The following is a 16654-nucleotide window of genomic DNA, read 5'->3' on the forward strand; positions in this document are numbered from 1 at the left end:
CAAGGTCATACACCTGGTGGATACTGGAGGCAGGAATCAAATACTTCTGGGGTGGCTTCAGAGTCCTTGCTTTCAGCTGCCATGCTAGACCACCTCTCTTGCAAATTGCGTTGTGAGTTTACCAAATGGCAATATTGGGGTGGACTGCACTTGTTGTGGATGAATACGAGTTATGATGGTCCTCCATTGTGGTACATAAGATCGTCATTGGCAAAGGTGTGAGAGAAAACTATTGCAAACAGAGGGAATACCCAGAGAAGAAACGTGGAAGCTGGCGCCTGAGACCGGCTTTGGGATGGGCATGTGACTCAATTCAGCCAATGAAACCTAAGTAGAACTCTGCTGGAGGCCTCTGGAAAAAGTTTTCCTTTATAATAAAAAAGGGAGATCCGTGAGAATAATAAGTCTTTCTGACGCCTCCTTGTCTTCGTCGCTGGGGTGCTCTGGTGTGAAGACATCATGTTTGGGTCTTTGGCAGCCATCTTGCAGCAATGAGGGGAACAGCAGAGAACACGGCAATGCTGGTCCCGCTCCTTGGTGTATTCTGACTACTCGGTGTTCACAGAACTACTGAACTGATCCTAGAACCACCTCCCTCCATGCTTTTTTCTCTTTCTTTCTTTCTTTCTTTCTTTCTTTCTTTCTTTCTTTTTCCTCTTCTTCTTCTTCTTCTTCTGTACTGTTTTGTTTTTGAGAGAGAGAGAGGGAGAGAGTGCAAGTCAGGGAGAAGGGCAGAGGGAGAAAGAGAGAGAGAAAGAGAGCAAAAGAGAGAATCATAAGTAGGTTCCACGCTCCGTGCAGAGTCAGACCCGAGGCTTAATCCCATGACCCTGGGATTATGACCCGAAACAAAATCAAGAGTCAGACGCTCAAAGCTCAGCCGACTGAACCATCTAGGCACCCCACCTCCCTCCATTCTTGAGTATATATCAGATGATGTAATGCTTTTCTCATCTGGGCAGCCGACGGTTGAGTATCCTGTTGCGTATGTGGCCAAATGTATCCTGACTGATAGACTATACCGGGAAGCCAGGGTCTTCCGTGAAATAATACCAGTAAGAATTACCAAAGTATCGTGCTCCTGACACATTTTGACATTGCATTAGAAACGAAAAAGCTTGGGAGGTAAAGAAATCATCCTCTCCAGCCTCAGTTTCCTCACCTGTAAAATGTGCAAAACAGTATCATCCTCTTCGAGTTGTCAGGATTAACTGAAATCATGTTTTTGTGGCATCCAGCATGGCACCCAGCGCTGACTACCTCTAGAAGGTGGATACATACGCTGACGTTGATCATAATAGCGAATACTTACTGGGCTCCTACGGCATACGCCCACCTCCTCTGTATCAGGAACTTTCGGTGCATTATTTCATTTAATCCTCGTGGAGACAGGTGTTGCTAAAGGCACCGTTTATGATTCTGAGTCACCAGAGCTCTTGGAGAGTAGGGAGGGCAGGTGGGATCATCACTCTTCCCAGTCTGCAATTCGGGAGGTGGTACAGCGACCGGAAGTGGCTTGCGGAGGGTTACAGGATGGCAGAATTGGGAAGTTCAGGTTTCCCCAACCTAAATCCCGAGGGGGAGCCATGACGTGTCAATGGCGCGTCCCAGTGTCTTGGCGTCTCATGCCCAAGAGTGACCATTTGCCTTTGGCAGGCCTCCCTTGTTAACAAACGCGGTAGCATCTGTGATTGTTATTAACAGTATTCACGGCCACAAACTCTGGAGGACGAGAGACCGTAATGCCTCCGCATGTCTCAGGAGACGCCTGCGGTTCCCACCTGATGCGCCCAGAGCACCCATCCAAAGGCCTGGATGCACCTGATTTAATGAGGTCGTTAGCCGGCTCCCCACGGTAGGAAGAAGGAGCCTTGCTGGGAGGAGCTTCCCATCCCCAAAGGAGCTCTTTATGAGGTGATGGACCAAATTGTCGGCAGTGGGAGGTCTGGAGAAAGATCTGGGACTCTTCTTGTGTGGAAAACTCCTCTGAGCAGGTACACGATCTTTGCCACTTCCCTGCGGGGACCACCCACATGCTGTGCGCACTGGAATGGGGAGGGGAAGCGACCATGTGTTTTTACTTAGGTGTGGGTCGCTCAATTGTGTAAGTGTCACTGCCTACATTGCTTCAGCCCCATGCGGCCCCCGGACCCTGAACAGTGGCTCTGACTCCTTTGCTCTGGTTTTGATCACGCGAGTTGAAAAAGAATCGCAGAAGTTACGGGAGGACTGCGTCATGAGTGCACCTTCCTTGCCCGCCAGGGAGTCAAGCGGTGTTTCTCAAGCTCGCGCAGCCAGTTAGCGTGGCACAGCCAGGCCTACAACCTAAACCAGCCGCATGCCAGAGCGGAGACAGCCAGGAATGTCAAAGGGCACCCAGGCCTGGATTCTGCTTTCTTTAGAAAATGGAGCCCCAGGATGGCCTTCTACCTTCTGGAGTCTACTCAGCATTGCTATTTGCATCAGCCTGCAAGGTACACGTTACCGTGCTATGCGCTGTGCAGATGGCTGTGGCTCAAGGTCACAGAGCAAAGAGGAGACGGAATTATGGGTTTGGGTTTGTTTTTTTTTTTTGGTTTTTTGGTTTTTTTCTCACACTGCTCAAGGTGAGCCTGATGTTTGAACAGATCCAAAGTGTCCGGGACCGTCCTGGGGCTCGCCTCTTCCCTTCCAGCATAGCGGGGCTTGCCGTGTTGGGAATGCTGCTTTCTTGGCTTTATTTCCAAAGACCTGAGGGATTCTGGAGCTACACTGCAGGTGTCCCGTTATCACTCGTTTTTTTTTTTTTTGCCCATGCCCCTCTCCTGACACCCCATATCCATTATCTGGAGACAGCTCCGTGGGGACATGAAGTGTAGAGGCTGCATGCGGTGGGATGATTTGAGGGCTGGGGGGAAGCCCCCAGCCCCAAATCCCTTCCCTGGCTGGAGGCTGCTGTTGATAGCTAAAATTTGAAGCCTGGCTCTTGATTCCAGTCCCCTTTAAATGCAGACCTTCCTTGTGGAGACAGTGCACCCCATAATTCTTGACAGTTCGACTTCTGTCATTTGCATGTGGAGCTTTCCCAGCTCCCAGCCTGGAAGACTAACAACATGAGAACATTTGGGTCTCAGGGATGAGGGAGGAACCGGACTGTGGGAAGAAAGAGGGAGAATCGGGGCTGCTGAAGGGCTGGACCTGGATTGCAACCACGGCCCCGTCGGGCCACATCACGCCTCTGAATTCAGAGCTTCTCGGCATCTGGTCTGGCCGAGGCCAAGGCGGGACTCTCAGCCATGCACACAGGGAGAAGTGACCCAGCAGAGCAAAGGAACCTGCCGTGCGGTGGGTGTCTGCACAGGGCACTTGGGGAGGGTGTCTGTGGGTGGCACAGGGACCCGACTCTGGTATTTCCATTCCTGTCTGACGAGGCCAAGTGAGCCCAGTCTTCCCAGGGCAGTTCCAGCACAGCTCATTTGTGCATGTTTTACAATGGTGTTGATAAAATCCCCATGGAGCCCCGGAGCATGTGTGAGGAGTTCCCACCAGAAATCTAAACAACGCCCTGGCGTTGCTGACAGCTTAATAATGTGACAAAGTTCAACTCGTTCAATGACAGGGACAGGAATGCAGCTGGGCTGGTCTGACCTAGAGCTTTAAACATACCCCCCCCCCCACGCCCTGACCTAGCATTTGACAAATAACCTTTTCTTAGCCTCCTCGAAGGCACCAGACAGAACCAAGTGCCACACAGGGGCCACATGCCACCGTTAAAATGTTAAATGGAGTGGCAAGGGCCACCAGAGTCACTTGGGGCTGACATTTATCTTTATTATTATTATTAATAATAATGCATATATTGCTTTCTGGTGCATTCCAGGGTTTTTTGCACTCTTAAATCACGCGGCTATACATCAGCAGGCCCGATAAATCACCCCATGGACCCAAATTCGATGCAGCTGTCAGGCCAGATCGGAGAGACGCAGAGTTAGCTTAATTGAGCTACAGCAGGGAACCAACGGGCGTTGCCCAGAAAATCAGAATAATAGCAGTGTTGCTGGTGACATTTCAAGAGCTAGACGTGAACTGCTAGCTTCAGCTTTAATTTTATAAGAGGGAACAGGGGGACGGGTGCAGGGAGAAATCCAGACTTCAACAAATATTTAAACTCTTTTCTTTTTTTTTTTTTTTCTGCCTCAAAGCCAGTACAGACAATGAGTTCCACATTTAGAAATTTCAGTAGAAGAAATTCCACTTTTTCTTCTTTCTCTAGCTTCTTCTGATTTCTTCAGCCCGCTCCCTCCTCCACCCCATGCCCCTTCCCTACAAAAAGAAAGCTGAAAGCAACGGAACAACAGGATTTGAGTGGGAGCCAATTTAGTGGGCCAGGAGGTTACATATGGAGTCAACAAATCATGGAACCATGAAGGATATTACTGATTTAAAGTTGTGTACGTTAAAGCCCAAATCTTAACAGCATTCATAAAGGTAAAGGTAACTAATGGAGAGGGTAACCGACGGAAAATCAACCTTTCCCCTGGCTGCCCTGCCTCCCTCGTCAAGATGGCAGCGCTTCTTGGCTGGAGAGGGGCCCCCAGCCACAGACGCTCCCCGTGAGCTGACCAAAGGGAAGGCCTCAGCCTTAACTCACCGAGGAAGGACAAGTTCTGCCGGATCCTGCATTTATACAAGGCCTCAGAGACCATGACTTGGTTTATTTTTGTGTGCACGGGAGTGTGTATTTCTTCTTCAGGTGTTTTGGGGGTTACCAGAAAAACCATTCCCTTTCCCCCCTTAATTGTTAAAACTGTGTGTAATTTCAGGGAAATTTGATCCATGTGCTCCAGATCCCTTGGCACATAATCATGAAAAATCTCTCTGGAAAGAGCTATTTTCTCCCCCAGGAGACTTTGGTGCCCTTTTTAATAAGCCCTATAAGCGCTGTTCTACCCCCAGGTCACCCTCTCCAAGTGCAGAAGGTTGTGTTTGGCCAAAGGAAAACCAGCCTGACCACCGAGGGCATGGGCCTGGCTTGAAATGTCGAACACGAGAATTTGGACTGGGTTTTGGCAAAGGGAAAATGACTTCCCCCTGGTCCCGGTGTTTACACAGAGGAAGAAGCCGTCCTTTAAAAAAGGAAAAAAGAAAAAGACGTGATGACGTACACATCAACTCTGGAGCGTTACCCGGTGGCCATCGGCATGTGAGTGTTAGCCTCTGGTTCACGGGTTCAGGAAGAACGCTTGATGCTTTACTTTGAGGTTCTTTGAGAAAATGCTTTCACCCAGAGACTCCCAGCTACCCCCAAACACTCCGGAACCCTCTTGGATGGATTTCAAGGACCATGGCATTTCTGCGTCCAGGACATGCATTTCCCCACCCTCCATCCACAGCAACCCAACCACTGCATGGAAGCCACAATGGCATTCCTTCAATCCAAAACAAACATGTCATTACCAATCTCAGATTAATTGACGCCATTTGTGTGCCCTGCCTTTTGGGTTTCAGCTGGAGTCTGCCCAACAGCAATGGCCACCGCCCTTGCAAACCTCAAGGCACTCACAACGTTGGCCTTTGGCAGAATTCTCCTAGCTATTCTTTGTCACCCCTGTGACTCCAAGCCCTTTCTCCTTCCCACTCCCTTCCCGCTCTGAGGCTTTGGGTAAATTTGAAATGAGTTGCTGGTAGAATGAGGTTATCTGCAGAGCAGAGTTTCGCTTGGAGTCAATGCCTTTGTTCTATTTCATGAATTGTAAGAAACACATTTGTTTTTGTTTTAACACCCCCTGAAATTGGGATATTCCTTACAGCTCACGATGAGAAGCATTATGGTGAGGTCATGGAAAACATTTCCCTTTCTCGTGGTTCATGTGATGGTGCATCTATTCTGGTCCCCAAAGAGATACATGATCACTCTTGAGAACACCGATAAACTTGCACCTCCCTCGCTCATTCTTTTGCCATTCATTCTTCAGTAAGAGCATATTGACCGCATGCCTGACTCTGCAGTGAGGAGATTGGAACAGTGTTGAAATGGCCTCTCCCTTTCAGAAAGCTGTAATTTAGTTCTAGACATAAGTGAATACATGACCAACCATGCACAGTGCTAAATTAGCGGTGTGGCCAGAAAGTGGCGCAGGAGAGTAAGACAGAGCCACAGAGTGGGATGGAGTGACTCTAAGCCAGGGGCCGGGTGGCCTCACTGCTGTCGTGGCTCTGTGCTCCCACCTGTAGTATGAGGGCCTTGTAGCAGATCCGAGTATCCCGGTGTGGGTACGGCAGAACAGAGTCCAAGGGCATGCTCTGGGACACGAGGGCTCCGCGGTGGGGGTGGGGCATCGACAGCTATCACCCCACTCCTTTCTCAGAGATTCTTTACATGTACTAGCACAGTGTGGGCTCTGGGAAGTTCTACAGTGAAGGACATGTTCGAATTGTGTTTAACTCCGTGTTTCCCAAATATATTGGTTCCTGAGGTCCTTTCTTCCACTCAATATAGCCATTGCTCTAATAAAACTTAGGGACACTGCAAGTCTATTCCGACCCCAACATCGTGGGAATTCATGAGACGACACAGAGCTGTAGCACATGGGGAGAAGAAAGCCTGCCCAAGAGAAGAGGCAAGGGCTGTGCTTGCGGTGTGCTGGGCTCCTGCATGGGGGCAGAGTGTACCTGATAAAAAGAACATAGTTTAATCCTGACAGTGTAGATTGTAATAAATAGAACATACTGTGCTGGCTGCCAGGAACTCAGAAACGAGCAAAACACTGGCCCTGACCTCAAGTGCCTCCTAATCGTGGAGAAGACTAGATGTTAACAAACGGTGTACCTGGCTCAGCGATTCTCCTGGAGGTAGAAAGAATGGGCCCTGAGGAGATGAAGAATGCCTGGAGGAAAGCAATGAAGGCTCCGGGTAGAAGGAACCGTCAGAACTGGATCTTGAAGGAGGAGGGTGAATATCCGTGTGCCTGAGACAGGAGCAGGAGGAGAGCATCCTGGGCAGGAAAAGGAACATGAATAAAGAGAAAGAGGCAGGAGAATGCTTCCGTAGCTGGAGGGCAAGATACATTGTGATGAAGGCTGGCTGGTTAGGTTGGGAGCAGACCATGAAGGGTCCAACTCAGCAAGTAACAACAACAGAAGAGGAGACTTAATTATCTCCCATAATAAGGAGTCTCCGGGTCCGTAATGAGAGGGTCTAAGACTGGCTCAGTGGCTCAGTGATGCCTCCAGGGGCCTGAGCTCCTTCCATCCCTCTCCTTGGCCATTCTTCACCACGCTGGCTTTTTATCCACATGCTTGTTGCCTCCTGTCAACAGATGCTGCCCCAGAACCAGGCGTATTTCTGGTGGATGATACACCTTATCCTTAAACATCGGCATCTGGAGCTAATTTTCAGGCAAGGGAAGCAGGCTTTTTTGCAAGGAGAAGTGAGCTGATCCATCAGACGGTTGTTTTTATAGGATGACTGGTCACAATGTAAAGGCAGGAGGGGAAGAAGAGAGACTGGAGGCGGGAGACAGTGTAGCATTGAAATGTTCTAGGCAAAAAACTCTTGCGTGCTAACATCAGATCCCTAGCAGTACTTGGAAGAAGGAGGCAAAAGAGAAAATGCTGTTCTTTTATTACAGAAGGCAATTCTAGGCAGCCCCAAAGACTCGCCTTCTCTTCCATTGGCTAGAACCTGGACACATGGCCACTCCTGGCACATGGAAGGCTGAGAAATCCAGTTTCTGGTACAGGCAAATGCCGTAGCCATGAGACCACTCGGGATTCAGTCACCGCAGCTGGGCTGCGACCTGAATGACAAATTAACCTTTTATTTCATTAAGCGCTGAGATGTGGCAGTTACCGGTTACAGCCGTTAGACCACCTTTTCCAATACATGAGAACCCCAATGCTTAATCACTAAGGAAGACAATATGGCTTGATGTACGAGAAATGGAATTGAAAACTGAACTGTGTCAACTGCACTTTTGGGGAGAGGGGACACGTTGGGGATCATGTACCCCTTGCCGTTTCACCTCTTCAGAGGTTAATGATTTATAACCACCCCAAATGTGATAAGCGGTCAAAAGTCCAGGAAAAGTGCTGTGTATCTCATGAAATCATTTTTCGATAATTTCAACTTTTTTATTAAGGGTTAAAAACAATGACCATTCAGTTGAGAAGTCTAATTGAGACCCCCCATCCCACCCCTGCCCACTATCTAACCCAAGTATTAGCCTCCCCTAAGTATTTTAGTCAATGTTGTGTTGTGCCCATCATGTCCACAGAAAATCGTTGTTTCCCCAGAGAAACAGGTCTGATTGAGAGGGTGGGGTCTGGTCAGTGAAGGTGTATGGAAAATGCTTCCCCACTGTTGACACGAATCTGACAGGGAGACGATGAAAAGATGGGAGGGACTTGCAACTCCCTGGTTACTGCCTCTGAATCTAATTTCAAACACAAACAAGGCCAATGAAATGAAGTCACAGAAATCCAGGGGAAAGTGGCCCTCTCATTCTAGAGCTCCTAAAAGCTAAGGGAGCACCGTGATTTTAGGATGTAGGCGGACTTTCAGAAGTAGGTGTTCAAGTAGGGCCAGAGAAGAACACGTATGCAGCCATGTCAAGAAGCTTCAAATGTAGAAATGGCCCACGAGGGATGGGAGGCCCTCAAAAGTCTGAAAACATGAGGAAAACATGACCTTGGTGAGGAAGCAGGGCTCCCCATCGGAAGTAAACCGATACGGCACAGGAACTTGTTTGGAAAAATTCCATGAGACGAAAACAGGGGAACATGGATGTTCTTAAGATGGGTTCGAAAGAGTGGGCCCAGCTGACTCGAGGAGAATCTGGGAGATGAGCTCCCAATGAGATCAGCCTTGTAACCTGACTACCACAGGGGCTCTTGTGGGTCTCTTCAGAATAAGTCCCGAAAATGGGTTGGTCTGCATTCATAGATGGTACCACACGGCGTGAGGAAGCCAACTCCTCAGCACCTCTCCCAGGTGTAGTCCTGACGCTGCCCAGGCTTCTGCCTCAGCATCCGGGTCAGTAACGGAAGGCGAACCCCAGGGAAGACGCTTGCCCAACCCTCCACCCTTGGGTGTGCGCTGAGCGGCCCCCACCCTGTCCTTGTCCGTGTAAGTCACACCTGCACAGACCCCTTTCATCAGCCCAGCTTCAAGTGGCAATTTAAACCTTTTAAGGCCACCTGTCGAGCACCCACTCTGTAGATTTCCTTTTATCGCCAGCTCGAGGGGAGTAACTAGATAACATAATTATGAGGCAGGAGAATGGGGTGTTTTGATTTGTGTTCTTTGAGGATTAGCCAAGTGCCCCACTGCCAAATCCGCGATCACCTGAAAGGAAATCTGAAGGAAGAACCTGCCAGGTAAGTCCTCCAGGTGCTCTTCAGGCAAACGGCTTTGAAAATGGGCCTTTTCTGCCTTTTTCTCGTCACTGCAGAGCTCAAAGGCGTTTGGGGTGGACAAAGTTGGTGGGTGCCTTCTTGCACAATGAGGTGGAGGGAGGCAAAGAAAGGTGTTTTCCAAACGCCTGGAGCTGGGGCAAGACATTTGGGAAGCCCTTTGGATGTGGGATGATGTGCAAAGTAATGAAAGTAATGATATGGAGCCACACCTCTGATCTCCCGAGCATCCCTGGGACATTACCTGTGCCCCCTTCGGTGCAGACGCTCTTGACTACTTTCAGGGAATGTCAGGGAGGTGGCAAGAGCAGGCAACTTCGTCTCAGGCTGCAGGATGTGAAATGCTGAAATCCCGTCTTTGAGGCAGCAGGCGGCCTCTCTGAAGATGCTTGAGTGACGGACGTGCCAGCTTGGGTGGGAGCACGCAGGCTCAGATCAAGAGGGGCCACGGGCAGGACATTGTTGCGAATACAGATGCACAGTGTGTTAGTCTCCAGGGCTTCCATAATAAAGCACCATATCCTGCGTGGCTTAAAACAACAGAAATCTATCTTTCACAGTTCTGGAGGCCAGAAGTCCAAAGTCAAAGTGTTAGCATGCTTTTCCAAGGCCTCTAGAGGAGAATCCTACTTTGTCTCTTTCAGCTGCTGGTGGCTCCAGCTATGGCAGCATTATCTCCAGTCTCGGCTTCTGTCTTCACGCAGCATGTTCCTTCTGTGTCTGTCTGTGTTCAAATCGTCATCTTCTTATAAGGATGCCAGTCCTGTTAGATTAGGGTCCACCCTAAGCCAGTATGACCTCATCTTAACCCGATTACACCCGTAAAGACCTTACTTCCAAATAAGGTTTACATTCACCGGCACCGGGGGTTAGGACTCCAACGCATCTTCTGGGGGGATATAATTCAACCCATAACATGTGGATATATGAAAAAGCAAAGTTACAACTGCTATAACTTATCACATGAGTAGCTGGAAGGCTTTGGAATCTTGAACCTATTGTCACTTCAGTTTTGGGTTTGCCCTCTAAAAGAGGCAATGGCTTTTTAATATTTTGTTCTAATTCCAAAGAGAGACATAAGACATTAAATAATGTATAACAAACTCACATGCAATAAAATTATAATACAAATTTAGAGGGTGGTTGTAAGCCTGAGGGAAAGGAAAGCCACAGGGGAAGACTTGTTATAGGAAGACGTTAGGGGAGAGGGGTAAAAAAATATTGAGAGGAGGGAGGAAAATGATCTACTTATTAATGGATAGAATTCCCCGCCCCCGGTACCTCCTGCTGATTATAGCATGGCTTGTTGAAGGTGGTGGTTAAAGACAAACCAACAAGGCAGCACCAGTGTGGTCCTAAAATTCTCGGAAGGTCCAAGTGGTGGGTTTTGGTTGGTGACACTTCTGGGCATTCACAGAAGTAGCAATTTAGAGAAGTGGACTGAGTGAGAACAGTTCCAGAGGGTTCGCCCCTGGGAACCTGCGGAGCTTGAGGCTCAAGGCAGTATGTAGCCCCATCTCACCCGTGGGCCCTCCCCTGGGCTTGGCAAACCCAGGCTGCCAGAGAATTCTCTACAGCCATATGTTGTCTCCTCACCCAATGCTGGATCTGTATGTCATATGGGTATTTTCTACCAATTACATTTCTTTTTTTTTTTTTTTTAACTCTTACTCATTTTTGAGAAACAGAGACAGAGTGTGAGTGGAGTAGGAGCAGAGAGAGAGGGAGACACAGAATCCAAAACAGGCTCCAGGGTCCGAACTGTCAGCACAGAGCCCGAGGCGGGGCTTGAACTCACGGACTGTGAGATCATGACCTGAGCTGCAGTCAGTCGCCCAACAGACTGAGCCACCCAGGCAGCCCTATCAATAATAACATTTCTTAATTTAATTCTGTAGGAAGGATCTGTTAACTCGTATATCTTTCTTTTTTAAGATACTTTTTTTTTAATGTCTTATTTATTTTGAGAGAGAGACAGAGGGCAAGAGCATGGCTGTGAGCGGGGGAGGGGCAGAGAGAGAGGCAGAGAGAGAATCCCAAGCAGGCTCCACACTGCCGGGTTCCATCCCCCAAACTGCGAGATTATGACCTGAGCCGAAATCAAGAGTCAGACACTTTACCAACTGAGCTGCCCAAGTGCCCCCATGTTAAATGGTATTTCTAATATTCCTAGGGTTTCAGGAAAAGGGATAATGCTAGCAATATTAAATGAAGCAACTGGGGAAGAAAATTCATGAAAACTTATGCTGATGGTTGTACCACAAGCCAGGTGGAGCAGAGACGGGATGGATTTGGAAAAGAAGCATATGGCCATTTATAACTCTGTTTCAAGAGCCTGTGGATGCCCTGAATGGCCCGTTTTAAAAAATAACATATGAGTTCACCTGAACCTGTCATAAACAGATTTTGATGCATATTACGTATTATCCAAAACAGGTACAGAATGCAGCACTATAGCATAGTCACATGACCTAAATAATAAAATATAAAAAGGTGTACAGAGAAAAACCTCCTTCCTATCTTGTTCCCTTCCATTCAGCTCCCGTCCTTCCCAGCAAGGAACATTATTATGTTGTCTGTTTATCCTTTCAAGGGATTGTCAAAAACCTGCCTGCCAACACAGATATGTAATTCTGTTTTCCCTTATTGTTTTAACCCAACTGGTAACGCACTGTATGCATGTTTCTATATTTATTCACATGAATGAACAGTGATGTATGTACATATTTATTCATTACAGCCTTGTTTGCAGTAGCAAAAATTTAGAAATAACTTTGGGGTCCATCAGAAGGGGATTAACTAAGTTATGGAATATCTATACTTATGGAATGGTATGAAGCTATAAAAAAATGAGGATAAACCCTATGTGCTTATACGGAAATATCCGGGGGTACATTAAGTAAAAAATGTAAGAGGACAATGTATGTAGTATGTATGTACTCAGGGTAACGGAAGAAGGGAAAGGATAAGAATACATATTTGCGGGGTGCCTGGTAAGCTCAATCGGTTAAGCGTCCGACTTCGGCCCAGGCAACAATCTCACGATTTGTGAGCTCGAGCCCCACGTCAGGCTCCGTGCTGACAGCTCAGAGCCTGGAGCCTGCTTCGGATCCTGTGTGTGTGTCTCTCTCTCTGCTTCTCCCCCGCTCATGTTCTGTCTCTTTCTGTCTCTCAAAAATAAATGTTAACAAAAATAAATAAATAAATAAATAAGAATATATACTTGCATTTTCTTTCAATTGAATAAAGAATAATCTGGAAGGATTCACAAAAGCTAATAAAATCTTTACTTACAGATGATGAAGGAAGTATAATGATGAGGGATAAGGTGGTGAGATTTTCCAATATTTATTTTGTTATACTATTTTAAGTTTTGAACCACACAAATGCATTTTCTGTTTAAAATACAAATGAAAGGGCGCCTGGGTGACTCCGTCGGTTGGGCATCCGACTTCAGCTCAGGTCATGATCTCACAGTCCTTGAGTTGGAGCCCCGCGTCAGGCTCTGTGCTGACAGCTCAGAGCCTGGAGCCTGCTTCGGATTCTGTGTCTCCCTCTCTCTCTGACCCTCCCCTGTTCATGCTCTGTCTCTCTCTGTCTCAAAAATCAATAAACATTTAAAAAAATTTTTTTAACAAAAAATAAAAAATAAAATAAAATGCAAATGCAAATGAAAATAAATTAATTAAATGCATATCCCTCAGATCTGCTAATCCTACAGTTATGTTCTCATGTATTCTCAAAAATACCACCAAGAATGTTGGCTGCAGCATTATTTCAATGGCAAAAGACTGGAAATGGCCTTATTGATTATTAAACGTAGGCTGGTTAAGTGAATTAAGTCACATTCATACAGTCAAACACTCTGCAGATGTTACAAAAGATGTGAAATGTATTGATAAAAGATATTTATATTTAGTAAAAAAAAGGCAGGATAAAAAAATCATGCTCCCTTTTGTTGATAAAATAAATATGATGCATGTATATGCACCCACATATCCTATATTCTTCCAGGGAGGTGCAATGTGGTGTGTGTGTGTGTGTGTGTGTGTGTGTGCGTGCGTGTCTGCATTAAAAATTTCTGGAAGTTGATGTAAGAAATTGCTAACAGTGGTGTCTTCTGGGAAGTGGGTGACAGGTGTTTGCAATAGTAAGGTCGCCCTCTTCTTGTAATTCCTCTTGAACTTTCCTTTTACTGTGCATGTTTTTCTTTTCCAGTTCAAAAATATTTACAAATAAAGCAACAAATAAAGGGGCATCTATACAATAAAAATTGTACACCTATAACACAAACAACTGAGGAAGTTCTTCATGAACTTCTACAGAACAGTTTCCACCATACGCTGTTAAGGAATGTATATTTTTAATTTTCGATGTTCCAGGGATTCCCATGCTAGGTGTACCTGGTTCACACCTCCACCTGGTGAGCAGGTCAGGGGGCTTTTCATTCCTTTGGGTATGATCTTATTTCAGCTCTGCCTTTCAGATTGAGGAAGACTCTTTTGGTTTGTTTGTTTCAGCTCATCTTCCTCACCCGTAAGATCCGCTGTCAGTCTTTTGGGTTGAAATCCTAGTTCCTACTGGCTAGTGAACACAAGCAATTTGTTTAATGTTGCTTAATGTTCTTAATGGCTACGGGCCTCAGATTGCCTTTCTGTAAATACAAAATGGATTACGTTATGGGAATGTTGTGACAGCTCGAGATCATTGCAATACATACTATTTAGCATGTGAGGACCCAAGGGTAGGCATTCAACATGGTGGCTATTGCCACCATTAATATTCCTTGGCGTATGTCGGTCTAAACTGCGGACAGAAGTGACCACACCCTGGGTTTGCACCAGGAAATACAAAGCTTTGTGTGTCGTGGCCAGTACTGTTCCAGAGGAGCCCAGCATTTTTCTGGTCTTTTCGACAGTAGCCTTGGGCTGGTATCTCAGAGAATCAATGTTCTGTGAATGCAATTGGGGTTGGATTCTTACTCATATGGGGCATTTTACAGCCACTCTTAGGGAAACTTATTCCCACTTTTTGGGCATAAATTTTATCCCCCGGCTTCCCCCCCTCAGGATGCCTCTTGTTGTCATCTGTTGCCCCAATCCTATTTGAGTTGGAGTCCATGTTTAGGGCAATGTCTTCAAAAGAGGAAGTGAAGATGTCCTTGTAGTCCTTCTTCATTTTTAGAGAGTTAAAAAGAAAAACAACTGCCTCTCCATTTTATCTCTCAATATAGCTCTGGGTCAAGTGGTCTCACTGATTATCTAGTTGGCTTTCTGCCTTGATGCATTTATAGGATCTTTTATTATTGACTTTGGAGCTCCTTGCAAGGTACTCCAAAAAAGCATATTACAATAGTCTCTAGTGGGCAATATACCTTTTAACTGCTCCTTTCATTACTCCCCCCCCCCAACACCCTCATTTAGTTCCCCTTTCTAGAATTAAATAACCACATGATAGCTTTTGGGCTCCATGTCTCTTTTGGTTGTTGAACTTGGCCCTGTGGTGGTCTTAATTATGTAATGGTTCAGTTAGACTCTCATGCTCTTTTACATTCATCCCCTTTCTTCTACATTTGTTTTCAGGTTATACGGCATCTTGATAGATTCAGAGCCAAATAATTAGCACCATCTTGGTTTGGTTTTTTGAGAATCTCTCTGAGAATCACTGACACCGTGATAAGAGATCGTGCTCAAGGAGTTGTGTGATGCATGAGAATGGGCTGGGGGCAAAAGGAAAAAATAAAGGCTACCATTTCCCAAAAGTCTTTTGGTTCCAGGTGAATGTGAAGTCTCTTTTCCCCATTAATTAATCTAGGATTAAAGATCGAAGATCTGCCTGTCTATTGGGTCTTACTTTAGAGGCCATCGTACTCTAGAGACCATCACCCTAGAAATACAGACTTGGATTCAAGGTTTTCTCGATTTACTTTTCTATCACACTTCCCATAAATCCCATGGCAGGGCCTGCCGACTCACCATTTTTCTCTCAATTCACTTTATCCACACTCATCTTCCCTAAGGACGGGACTGACCTTACTCTGAAGGCCAAAAGCTCAGTGAGTTTCTGGTAGAAATTTCTGGCAGAAAATAGCTCTTCCCAAGTCCAATGCTAATGTTTCCAAAGCCATAAGTCAGAGAGGAACCCTGCCCCTCCCACGCATATCCATAGACAGCTTCTCACCATGTTCCTAACACCCTTAAGGCTATACCGACAGGGTATAAACTGAGTTTGATCTAGAGTAGCAATCCTTATGTCGCCAAAAGTATTTCTTTTTCTTTTTAAATTCCCTCACATTTGATCTAAAGAAGGAATTCTATGTGTTTCTGTTCTACTTAAAAATACACCAAGGAGTCCAAAGGGGAGCAAATAAACCAGTTTATACTCGACTCATTCCATGATGTGGCAGCTTCATGGATATGTAGTAGCTAAATACTGGAGGAGGAAACTTGCACACTCCCTTCTAAGAGAAAGAAAACCTAAAGACAGTAAAGAAAGTAGAATTGTGCACTTAGGAGAGATCCTCAGCAAGTGGGTAAGTAGACAACCATCGGGAGCATGTCACTTCTCAAACTGAGAAGAATTGAAAAAGGATGAATCTCTATACTGGCAATGATGTAAGAAAATAAGCATTCGTATTCTTCTGATAAGAGAGTGAGTTTAGAACAATCTGGAGGCAAATTTAGTAACACATAATAGGTGTCTTAAAAGATGCATGCCATTTGATTGAGTAATTTCACTTCCAGAAGTCAATTCTACAGGGAAAATAGAGGTAATGAAGAATCTAGCTTACTGGAACTTCATAATAGCATTGATGATTAGTTAAAAACTTAGAAAAATCCTAAAGGTCAAATAATAGGCAGCTGATTAGATAGATTATGATACACAAGAATGATGTTATAGATGTTATGGAAAAGGGACATGGAAAGATGTTCACGATATGTGAGTGGGAAAAAAAAAAAACACTGAAAAATGGTAAGCAGAATGCCAGTTGACAATTACCAAAACAAAACAAACAAGAAAAAAACACCAGAAAAACTTGATTTTAAAAAGTTACATTTATTAGATTGATTTCAATCAAAAAGAACACCTCTTTGACAGAGTCTTAGCAGTGTTAGAGGAGGGAGGTTGGGAAGGATATTTACAGGGTTTCAGAGCCAGAGTCCTGTGACTATAAGGTGGGTCTCACCAGGTAAGGGGCTGGTTATGACTGGGTAGTTGATGACATAATAATTTTGAATTGGCGGTCACAGTAAGGTAAGGT

This window comes from Panthera uncia, unplaced genomic scaffold, assembly GCF_023721935.1.
Source record: "Panthera uncia isolate 11264 unplaced genomic scaffold, Puncia_PCG_1.0 HiC_scaffold_1757, whole genome shotgun sequence".
NCBI classification, from domain to species: Eukaryota; Metazoa; Chordata; class Mammalia; order Carnivora; family Felidae; genus Panthera; species Panthera uncia.